General features: G+C 39.3%; 1 protein-coding gene across 4 annotated transcripts in view; it reads left to right on the plus strand.

The window, feature by feature from the left end:
- The first annotated feature begins 7,333 nt into the window (after positions 1–7,333).
- Positions 7,334–12,086, plus strand: part of MARCHF1 (membrane associated ring-CH-type finger 1) — an 874,367-nt gene continuing 869,614 nt past the window's right edge. For 2 of the 4 annotated variants that reach the window (XM_045463907.1, XM_045463928.1), the window contains exon 1: positions 7,334–7,442. The gene's annotated coding sequence lies outside the window, so the exon portion shown is untranslated. Of the gene's footprint in view, positions 7,443–7,485; positions 8,137–12,086 lie in introns of those variants that run through there. The other 2 variants (XM_045463961.1, XM_045463918.1) reach the window with 2 other exon arrangements.

A 12,086-nucleotide genomic window follows, 5' to 3' on the forward strand; every position in this document is an offset into this window, starting at 1 on the left:
TAAAATATATTACTATTTTTATTTTTTATAAAGTTATTTATTTATCTTGAGAGGGAGCACATAAACAGGGGAAGGGCAGAGAGAAAGAGAAAGAGAGAGATAAAGAGAGAGAGAAAATCCCAAGCAGGTTCTGCGCTAACAGTGTAGAGACCTCCATGGGGCATGATCGCCAAAACTGTGAGATCATGACCTGAGATGAAACCAAGAGTTGGACGCTTAACTGAGTGAGCCACTGAGGGGACCCATTTTTTATTTCTTTCATTGCTTAGATCATAGAAATTCCTTTTCTACTGAGATAAATGTATACGTTCTTCTTAATTTAATTATTTATTCTATAACATTGAACACAAATCCTTCTAGACTTACTTTGGTTCATAAACCAAATAAAGCAAGTAATTTAACTTGTGCATCAGATTTTTCTCACATAAAATAGGAATAATGATTGTGCCTACCTTCAAAGGTTTTTGTGAGGTTTAATTAATTAATGTGCAGTGCTTAAAGCAGAGACTGATACATAGCAGATACTCAGTAAATGTTACCATTATTATTCATAACCGTTTGTCCAAATTCTAAAATTTAGAAATCTGGTTATTGGAAACTTTTTCACAACTCATTTGGCATAAAACATGACCAAACTTTTGTATGGCTTATTTTATCAAACTTGGTGTGAACCTTCATTTATTTCACTGCAGACAAAATGCTGTGTTTGACCATAGGGTACTGACCTAGGCCCCTGTGGGGATAGTGTACAAAATACAATATATACACTATATTTGGTTCTAAAGAGTTAGTGGATAAAAATTTTCTAGTACAGGGACACCTGCATGGCTCAGTTGGTTAAGTGTTCAACTTTGGCTCAGGTCATAATCTCACAGTTTGTGAGTTTGAGCTTCGCATCAGGCTCTCTACTGTCAGTATAGAGCCCACTTTGGATCCCCTGTCGTCACCACCCTCTCAAAAAAAAATTTAAAAAGTTTTAGGGTGCTAGTAGTTCCTGAACCTGGATCTGGGTTCACCTGCTAAATGCTGGGTACCATTTTAGGTATATCTGTATTCTGTTATTTTATTTAATCATCACATTCATTCATTCATTCATTCATTCATTCAACCAGTAGTTTCTAGGTTCTGTTCAGGCTGTTTGGGATGTATCACTCATAAAACAGATTAATTTCTCCTTCCTTCTTTGAGACAGGATCTTATTTCTTAGAGACCACATCATCACCCTTGTCACCATTAATAAAATAACCTTTAGGGAGGAGTGGGAAATAACACTATATTAAAAGTACACTAGAATTGCACATGTATCTTGATTTAAAAATATTAAAATAAATTGAGGAAAAGTAACTTGGATTGTATTTTACAGGAGAAAGTGAGGTTCAGAGAGAGTAAGATATTTTGACATGAAGCTATAGTAAGAGATGAAGCTGGAGTTAGCCCCCTTTGAAGGCCATCCTCTTTCCAGTGTTCCATTTTTATGTCTGTTGGAAAGATCCCCAACAGAACAGATTTTCCTTTTTCCCCTTCTCCTCTTCCTTCTCCCCCCTTCGTGTCCTTGCCAGTAAAATCTATTGCATGTTATTGAATGTGCACTATATCTGTTTAGGACACAGCTCAGGACACCCTGTTTAGATCTGTTACAAATATTACCCTACCTTTGTATCACACTTCTAACTCTATTTTCTCATAAAAGGCTCTCAAGTGAGAGGTATGTAAGACAGCTATCATTAACTTCCTTTTCCAAATGAGAAAGATAAGATGGCTAGGTTAAATGAATTGCTTAAGTGATTAAATATATCATGAAGAGAGTTAGGTCCAGAAGCAAGTTTGTAGCATTCTGAGCTCTTTCCACGTAGCTCTCAGTGGACTTCAGGAATTAAAGTTGACTTGGAAAATCAGGAATGTCTATTAGGGTCTTTCCTTAGCAAATATATTTTTCAGTGTTGTCTCCTACAATAGTTAAAAAGATACAGCCTTGGGAAAGTAGTCTGCTGTAGGGATTAAGAGCTATGACTCAAAAAAATCTGAAAATTATCTCCCTGTTGTGAATATTTCATTCTGAGTTGTCCTTAATTCCATGCCTATAAATGGGGTCAACTAAGATAATGGAATTAATTTGGATGTCTATGAATATATGAAACAAGATCTGGGTGGAAATATTGAAGGCAGATCACTCATGCTACTATCACAGCTGAATACAATGAACATCTGATTAAGAAAAATTCCAACTTAATACAATGAGGAACTAATATAGACTTAGGTAAATCAGTATCTCTACTTTGCAAATACTTTTATTTTATTATATACATACATTTTTTTTCATAGCCTGCTATTTCTATATATAGAATTTCTTTTTTCCTTTTCATAAGCACTGTGTCTCAAAAGAACTTTTCCCCATCCCTTCCTCTACCTTTAAACAAAAGCTGTTCCTCTATGACCACTTCTAGGTCATGGTAGTGCCAATGACCAGCACTATAGACAGAGCAACTGGAAAATGAGCATAAGATCATGGGATGGGCCACCTGTCCTGTAAAATAAGGATGTTTAATGACAGAAGAATGTACTGAAGCCAAAGTCAAAAGTACATCAATATTTAGATTATGTCTGCTAACATATCTTATGAACATAAAGATTATTATTTGTTTACATTATTTCATTTATGAGAAATTAATACAAAAGCTAGTTTAGCAGTGTATCTCAAAAGAATGATAATTGGTTATACGTATCTTTTAACCTTTCCACAAATCCATTCAAGTAACCCTTGTTAGCAGAGTTGCTGAACATCAGCCAATTATCAAAAAGGTAAGATACAGAAAGGATTTTGAAGAAATCTATACTAAACCTTTCTATTTAAAGAAGCTTGGTTATACGTTTGTGTCCAAGAAATATTACTTTCTGTGATAAAAAAAAAACACATATGGTGCCTTTGAGATATAATATGTAAAATGATCTATTTTCCTTGTTAATATTCACAGTAAGGAAGAAAGCCTTCATTTGGATGGGAGATGTACCTTCCCAGACCCACAAATGGATTAACTGTACAGAGAAGAGAGTTGCTGAGGTAGTCTTTGTTTTTACTTAATAGCTTATGGTTATTCTTTTTATTTCATTTTACAGTGATCTGTCTCCAAGTACAAAATTCACTGCACCTTGCTTTATGTCTAAAACTGTTTTAAGGATAGATTGGAAACTAAAACTTATTTGGTATTCCGAAATGCTTTTTCTCTGTAAGTAATTGGAAACATTCATTAACAGGGATAATGAAAATAAAATTCATGTTGAATTTTGTAACTAATCACAAAGCCCACAAAAGCATATTGTCCATCTCAGCAATCAATCTATAAAATAAATGAAATCATAATGTTTCCATTTTTTTCAAAGGAAAAATTATCTAAAAGTTGCTGGTGTGCTATTAGGCAGGCAGGCTATATATATTTACGCCGACAGAATAAAATCTTAAATTTGACTTGTTACTAGTTTAGTTGCCTGGACAATTTTTGAAATCTCTCTAGGTATCTGTTTATTCATCTTCAAGAGAGATTAATAACGTTCATGTCATGTGGGTAATTTTAAAGATCAAATGGACGAGTGCATATAAGCACTTGGCACAGTATCTGGCACATAATAAGGGCTTAATAATATTAGTTTTGCTTATTATTTATTATTTATCAACAGTTAACAAGTTCAAACCCAGGAGAACTTGTTGTTAGCAAGCAATGAGCTATTAATGAGTTTATTAATTCAGATAAAACCAGAGTATAAAAGTTTTATCGTTCATGAAATCCACAAGGGAAAATATTAAAATGTGTCAATTTTCCCACTGGAAACATTCATTGTTTTGGTGAAGAGAGTCATGTATCAGTATGAAGACTGTGCCGCAGATCCTCAATAATTGAGGCAGAGTTAATATTTCCACTCTGAATCTTCAATTCTAAGGTTTAATATATTCACCATTTAAATAAGATTAGAATGTTAGGTATGTAAGGTATGAATTCAGATGTAATTTTTTTTCTAAGAATTATAATCCTTTTTTTTTCAATGTAACAGTTAAATGTTTTGTTGTTGTTATTTATAGCCATCCATTTGGATAAAAATATCTTAAAATATTCAAACAGCACGATTTAAAAATTACAAATAAGGAAAAAATAATGCATTAGAAGTGGGAAATGTCTGTGACACAGGCCAGCACCTTGGTAGATTAATACACCCTTGGAAAGAAAGAAGATCTTGTAGAATGTAGTAAATTGACTTTGCTAAAATCGAGGGCCACAGTGAAGGTCCCAGCACAGTATTTTTAATATTCAAAAATAATAAAACTGACTACTTTTCCTTAGGACCTGTCAAGTTAAATTATGAGGGGGCTATAATTAAGCACGAACATTTATCTGGGATCAAAGAATTGCAGTTCAGGGTATACAGATTTGGGTAGCTACCCAAACAGTTTCCCACTAGGGAGCAAAAGAGATTGCTTATATATGTAGTTTACAAAGAGTTTTTGATTAGTGTTGATGGCAGAAAAAAAAAACTGTGACTGAAAGTAACTGGTTGCTAAGCAGTCTCTAAGTGTAGCAAGTTGCAGGTGTTTGGGCAGATTTCTTGGAACATTTGTGGTTTGGCCCGGTTCAAAAGTTCACGGTTCCACCCATGGAGATGTGTAAGGCCCATCTCCTTAATGGCCTCTTGGCTCCATTTTAAAGCCCCTTGATGTAAGTGACCTATTTTATTTCACCTGTCACAGACCAAATAAATTATCACATACGAATGCATTTCATTTTTCTTAAAGGAAGAGATAGAGGTTTTGCTTTTAGCCCTTTATAAAAGTGGTAAAAAAAAAATGAGAGATACTTTTTCTGATCCTTTTGACTATTTGTCTAAGTGTCCCAGATCTGCTACCTCCTGATGCCCTTCTTGTCACCACACTTGTGTGTTAGTCCAGAGAATGCTGAAGAACAGCAAGATAAACAAAGGCAATGAAGACAGATGGGAGTATCAGAGAAGCAATCTAGGAAGGAAGGTTTACAACTTGACCTTCTGAAATACTTAGAACAGCATCATTAGCAGTTCTAATTACTTTTTTTCCCCCAGCAATTAGATTGTGTGTCTATTCTCAAAGACGGTCATTGCTTACATTGCCAAATCCTTACCTTTTTTTTTTCATCTATTTTCTTTCCTATTTTCCCTGATTATTAGAAATATTCATTATTTTGATACTAAAAAATACTCATTTCTAGAAGTTGTCCATACATTTTACATGTTCTTTTATACTTTGATTTGGAGGAAATGATAAGTGACTATCCTTAAAAGCTTTTTCAAGGGGTGTCTGGGTAGCTCGGTGGGCTAAGAATCAGACTCTTGATTTAGACTCGGTCATGTTCGCATGGTTCGTGGGATTGTGCACTGGGTGGGGCTCTGTGCCGATAGCACGGAGCCTGGTTGGGATTCTCTCCCTCCCTCTCTCTCAAAAATAAGTAAATAAACATTCAAAATAAAGTTTTTTTTCAACTCTTAAAAAACGAAGAACATCAATAAGGATGCTAAGTACATATTTATAATAGATATTTATAATATACAATATATAAGTGATACTTAAAATAATTTGAAGATAAATAAATGCAAGTTAACACTTAGATTTCGTACGCTATTTTCAAACTATGCCTCATGGCCTTTTTGACATTTTATTTTTAAAAATAATTTCTGATCCTCTTTTTTCACACTTTGTTATCGTTTCCTAAGAAAAGTCCCAGTGAATTTCAAATGGATTTACAAGCCTATTTAATACAGTAACTAGCCTTCAAGTTGTTATTATACTGAGTCTTTCTCTTTGTATTTACAAAGATTCAGGAGTTCCTAATTGTACTAAGTGTATCTAGTCTTTACACTTAAAAAAAAAAAAAGTTTATTTGTTTATTTTGAGACAGAGAGTGAGAAAGAGAGAGAGAACAATCAGGGGAGGGGCAGAGAGAGAGGGAGACAGACAATCCCAAGCAGGCTCCACACTGTCAGCGCAGAGCCCAGTGGCGGAGGGTGGGAGGCAAACTGAGGAGCCCTGAGATCCTCACTTGAGTGAGGTTAACCGACTGAGCCACCCAGGTGTCTCTAGTCTTTATACTTCTAAAGGGTGATGGTGGATGAAGCCACTGGCAGAGTGTGTGTGCTGCTGAAGAGACCCTCTCAGTTAATCCCGCCTAATCAGCACTGATTGTTAATGCTTCCCCAAGCAACGTTAGTTTCTTCCAGGGGTGATAGTGGCAGGTAATTCTGGGGACTTCAAGAGACTCCTTGATGAGTACAGTTGTTGGGATCTGTTCTTTGAACAGCAACAATTTTTAACAGGAGACCACCCTGGATTGGTGGGGAACTGGGTCTCATATCTGGGGTGTGTGTGTGTTTCCATTAACAGTACTGAGAAGGCTGTTTGTTCCTCCAAGAAAACATCTATTGATATTTTAAAGAATATCAAGCAAAAATAAAGTTGGCATCACATCTTTTATGGCTTTTAGTGAACCTCTCGTGATTTAAATGTTTTCATCAGCGATGGCAATCCTTTGGGTGAGGCCACGAAGAAGTCCCCGCGAGAGTGTCCAATAGTATTTGGTGAGGAGGAAGTGAGGGAAAACTAAGGCCACGGGTGATTTTCTGTTATTCTTCTTCTCAAGGGAGTGATGGTCTTTTCCTTGTCAGTTTCACAGGTCGCCGCGACCCCCTCATTTCCGGATGTTTTGTTTCTGATTCTTTCGCCCATAAGCAGTATGAGTCTTTCTTCATCCTCTTAGCTGCTAGTCACTAAGGTGGCCAGGGGCCAGACACCCTGAACTCTGAGGCTGCAGTTCTGGAGTCCAAGGGGTTCTAGGCCTTCTCCTGGCTGTACCATAGGAGTCCAGCGCCGTGCTGGGGCGCTACAGCGGCCAAGAAGCCAAAATAAACTTTCTCCTTACCCTTGGAATTCGCCGTCAGTCTAAACACTGAGTTAGGAATCTTTGCAGCAGAGCCCGCACTTTTCGTCCTGGGCTTCATCCCCACCACGCCCACCCCGCTCTTCCACACCCTCGGAACCACCTTTCAGCAGACCCCTCCTCATCCGGGCCTGGACTCCAGTTATACTGGCCAGGCCGGTTGTGGGTACGCCTAAAAGCTCTGCCGCCGCCTCCGCCCGCGCTGCGTTCCCCGCGTGAGCGCTGGATTATTCTAGTCTTTGAGCATGGCAGATTTCCACCGGATGACATCATGGGAGTCGAGTGAGTGCCGGCTCCGAGAGGGGGACGGAGAAGGGGAGGGGGAGGAGAGGAGGGGAGAGGGCTGGGAAGCGGCGCCAGAGCCGGGTGTACGTCCGCAAGCTGGGGAGGAGCGCTCCGCCCGCTACTGACAAAGGATGGGAGGATGCCTGCGCCGCGGGATGCTCCTTGCGCTCCGTCGCGCGGCCGCCTGAGCGACTTCGCCCTCCGCCGGTGAGTGATTGCAAAGATCGTTCAATCCGCCTCGCTGCGAGCCCGTACCCTCCTCGGCTCCCCGTCCCGGGCGTCTGTGTCCCTGACCCCGAGCGGGGCTTGGCACAGCACCAGGCTGGGAGCATTGGCAGCAGGTGCCTTTGCCCAGTGGGTCCGCGAAGCAGCCGAGGCTCCTGGCTGGGGTGCGTGGTGGGTGCTGGGACCCAACTCCCAGGCGGCGGGCTCGCCTGCGGGCGCCGCTCGGGTGAGTGGAGACTGTGCCAGCCGGCTGCCGGGGGGTAGTAGTTACCTCCGCTGGTCCGCCAGCGCCCGCCCTGCGCGCTAGCCTTTTCTGGTGGCTCCCCAGTGCGCGGCGCGCTGTTTACACCAGCTTCGTACTAGTCCTCGAACCGCACCCCTCGGAAAGCGCGGAATCGATTACGGCCACTTTACAGCCTCACGAGCTTCCAGTGTGGGCTTGAGGGGGGCGGGCACCGATCATCCCAGGGCGGGCGCACGCCCAGGACCACCGAGGGCAGTCTTTGTCTTGGGTGTAGCGCTAATGCACTCAAATCTGAGTCAGGCTCTCCGCAACTGTCGAGTCGGATCCGGGTCCCCGGCACCCACCCGCCTGGGCGAGGGATGCCATTGTGTTCCTGCGGCAGGCGGGACTGAGAGCTGGGACTTGAGACACCAGAAGTGTCCTGCGCCCACGGTAAGTGTCGCAGTTAGACAGGTGCAGGGCGAGCTTCTTAAGCTCCTGGAAGTGAAGTGACTAATTGAGGCCGAATGACGCCCAAGTTCTGTCCCCTAGTGGTGTGAGTCAAAGAGCAAACTTAGGGAGACGCACTCTAGCTTTCTTTTTTTTTTTTTTTCTGGTTTCTGACGCGCTTATTGTGAGGATTATTTGCGGCAGGTGGATGGAATTAGAAGCAGGTTCAGGATACAGTTAGGGAGATCCACGCCTTCCTGGCAATCCCTTTTGTTGTTCAGTAATTTCGGAAGAGGTTTTCTTGCTAAATGTATTCGAGATTTGTCCTGTTACAGAGTTTTGAGGGCTTAAAGGGAAAAGATTCGGAACCTGCTCAGGTGTCTTAGAGTTGTGCTGCGTGTTAAGTGCTAGAAAGCCAAGATAGCAATACCCACGCCTCCTCGCTACCTGCAGGTTTGACACACGTTTTATCGATGAATTCCTTCTGTTTGGGAAGAGTCCAATTTTCAGATCACAGAGAAGTGGCGATACCTATTGGAATATTCGATTTTGATATCACTTTATTTCCAGAAGTAACACATTGTTAAAAAGGTGGAAGGAATGGAAGTTTGTTACTTTGGGGTTCGGTTACTTTCTTTTGGAGTTTCATTCATGGCAATCTAAAATATTTAAAATTTTAAGAGATGTTTTTTTTTCATGGATTTACTGTATAATGATCCCCGAATATCAAGGAGATTCTTGTATGCAAGTTTGATATCCCAGTATCTAACATAATGGTAGGGTGTAAGAAAGTAACAACCTCAGTTATAATTCAAAGAGCAATTTCATTTTCCTTAAAAAGGGTTACTGGTTTTCCTTTAGACTGTTTCTTTTTCTTTAAAGATAGATGATCCAAGTGAAGCTTTTTTTTTTTTTTAATTTTTGTTTTCAACGTTTATTTATTTTTGGGACAGAGAGAGACAGAGCATGAACGGGGGAGGGGCAGAGAGAGAGGGAGACACAGAATCAGAAACAGGCTCCAGGCTCTGAGCCATCAGCCCAGAGCCCGACGCGGGGCTCGAACTCGCGGACCGCGAGATCGTGACCTGGCTGAAATCGGACGCTCAACCGACTGCGCCACCCAGGCGCCCCAAGTGAAGCTTTTTAAAAACAGAAGTATAAAAGTGTAAAAGACCAGTGATTGCCCTTCTGATAAAGTTTGAAGTCTTTTTAGAACAGACATGATAGAAAATTATTTGAATTAAAACACGTGGTGGAAGTGAAAAAGGAGCTAACTGGGTGAAATGATGGAAGGAGATTTTACTAAATATAAATGGTGAGACTAAGAATTTCACATCACTTTTGCTTTTGGAAAAGTACACTGTGTGGCTTTTCCAGTCTTCTCTTGGGAAGTGCATAATTAAATCTTTGATTATGTGGTGTTATGTTGAGAGACCAATGATACGAGCTTACCTGTACCCAGGACTTTGGGGTTAGTGGCAACGTTTTCTCCTGTGATTCAGAAATAATTTTTATTTCATTATTTGTTTCCTGACGTATAAAGGGCTCCACCTGTTTCATTAAAAGTTTCTTTCTTTTTAACTTTATTGTACTCGTCTCCTTATAGTAAAAGTTAAGGAGCTTTACATGAAGGTTCTTAGAGAGCCCGTTGCTCATGTTGGCTGCTTTTCTTACATATTATAGTGACAACATCTCTTTTTGAAACTAGCCCTGTGAGCATACAGGCTGATGATGTGCTTATGTGATGGGGTACACCCAACATAAAAAATACACGTATGTATAAAATATATATAGTCCCAGTCAGACAATCAGCAAGTAATAATCATAAGCAGGAGGTGTATGGTATTTGGCTAGTGATTTTTTGGCAAATGATGTTTCCTTTAACAATAGAATGTGTTACTCCCTTTGAGGTAAGTAAAATTCCACAGTAAAGATAGGTTATGTTTTATGTTTGAAATCTTTTGTTTTAAAAATATTTATCCAAGAAGGTACAAAAAATGATCTTCACTACGCATACACTAGAGTATGTGAGGAAAGTTCTCAGAAAGTATGAGCATCTTATAAATATATATATATATGATTTCGTATATTTGATAGGCAGTACAGTATTATTTTAAAAACATGAAGTAAAAGAATGTCCCTGAATTAGAGAATATTATCATGATGTTCTTTAATGTATTCACAAATATTTTGGCTATTTTGTTATGCAAGGATGCTTAACAGGAAAAGATGAGAGGAAGTTGCATTATCAGACAAAAGCAAAACTATAGTATATTGCTTGGAGTAGGCAATAGTGATGTTTTCAAGATTGTAGAAAAGAGCATGATGTCAGAATACTGGAGGATTTCTAAGAAAAAAAATATGTAGGGGGAATAAGTTTATATTATTTGGTGGCCTCTTGTTTTCCCTGTTCCAGCTGTTGGATTTGAACAGATACTGTAGAATCTTTGTAATACAGTGAAACTCTTTGCCTTCCTTGAGGCAACATTATATCTTGAACTCCATCAGAGATTGTCTTATGAGCTTTTCTATGGTGTTTTTCAAATACTAGTTAAAGGATGTTTTATGCATCACAAGACATTGTGGTGTTAACTCTTGCATAGGTCTTTGATAAAGAAATTGGTCAGTAAAACGTTTTGGCTGAAAAGTTTTGGTGTCTCTGCTTCTTCTGGAAATCGAAAGTTAAGAGTGAAAGGCAACAGTTATGAAACAGTAGAAAATATTCAGGAATGTCATAATATCTTATTCACTGGGTTAAAATAACATAGGTAATGGAGTTTTTAAAAACAAAATTAAAGAACATTTGAGACAAAATCTCCAGAAGCCCAAATCATCCACTTGTTTGTTATGTATTATGCCACTTAATGGACCTCTATAATACTATTATTTTATTTTTAGTTTTTTAGAAGATTTTATTTTTAAGTAATCTCCGCACCCAATGTGGGACTAGAATTTACAGCCCTGAGATCAAGAGTTGTGTGCTCTACGGACTGATCCAGCCAGGTGCCCCTATATTTATTTTCTGCTTCCCAGTGTCAGAGTGATAAAAGCTGGGTAGGAAGGAAATGCATGTTCTAGTTTTGACTTTGTCATGTAATTGAGGACAGGCTTCTGAATCTCTTGAGCATTAGTTTCACTTTCCATAAAATAAAGATGATAACATCTGCCCTGCATTTCTCACAGGGTATGGTCCACAGAGTAAATGAGCTGATGTGCAAAAGTGATTTCCAAAAAACAGGAAGAACTGTGCAACAAATACTACCTCATTACTTAACTTTGTAACTTCTAGATATTTTCAGTTAAAGAAGTAAACTTATATAGGGGCTCCTGGTTGGCTCAGTCAGTTGAGTGTCTGACTTCAGCTCAGGTCATGATCTCCTGGTTTGTGAATTTGAGCCCCATGTAGGGCTCTGTGCTGAGAGCTCAGAGCCTGGAGCCTGCTTCAGATTCTGTGTCTCCCTCTCTCCGCCCCTTCCTCCCTCCCCCCTCTCTCTCTTTCTGTCTGTCTCTCGTGCGCACACTCTCTCTCTAAAAAATAAATAAACATAAAAAAATAAAAAAATAAAAAAGAAGTAAACTTATATAGAGGTGAATCTATATAGTTTGTAATTTCTATTTTAAACATCTGGTATTTTTAATTAGCTGCATTCTCGGCAATTCCTGTATTACAATTTATCATAAAACTTGCTAAATAGGTTGTTATATATCTTTTAATTGCAAGTCTGCTGGCAACAAATTCTCTCATTTTTTGTGTGTCTGAAAATATTTTTATACAGCTTTTATTTTTATAAAGAATATGTAAACCGGGAATAGAATTTTTGTTTGGCAGTCATTTCCTGCGAACACTTGAAGTAGTTATTCTCCTGACTTGGGCTTCCATCAGACCTGTCAGTCTTGTTGTTTTGCAGGTCATGTGTCTTTGTCTCTGGCTGATTTTAAGATTCTTCATTTGT

Source organism: Leopardus geoffroyi, chromosome B1 (assembly GCF_018350155.1).
Source record: "Leopardus geoffroyi isolate Oge1 chromosome B1, O.geoffroyi_Oge1_pat1.0, whole genome shotgun sequence".
NCBI classification, from domain to species: domain Eukaryota; kingdom Metazoa; phylum Chordata; class Mammalia; order Carnivora; family Felidae; genus Leopardus; species Leopardus geoffroyi.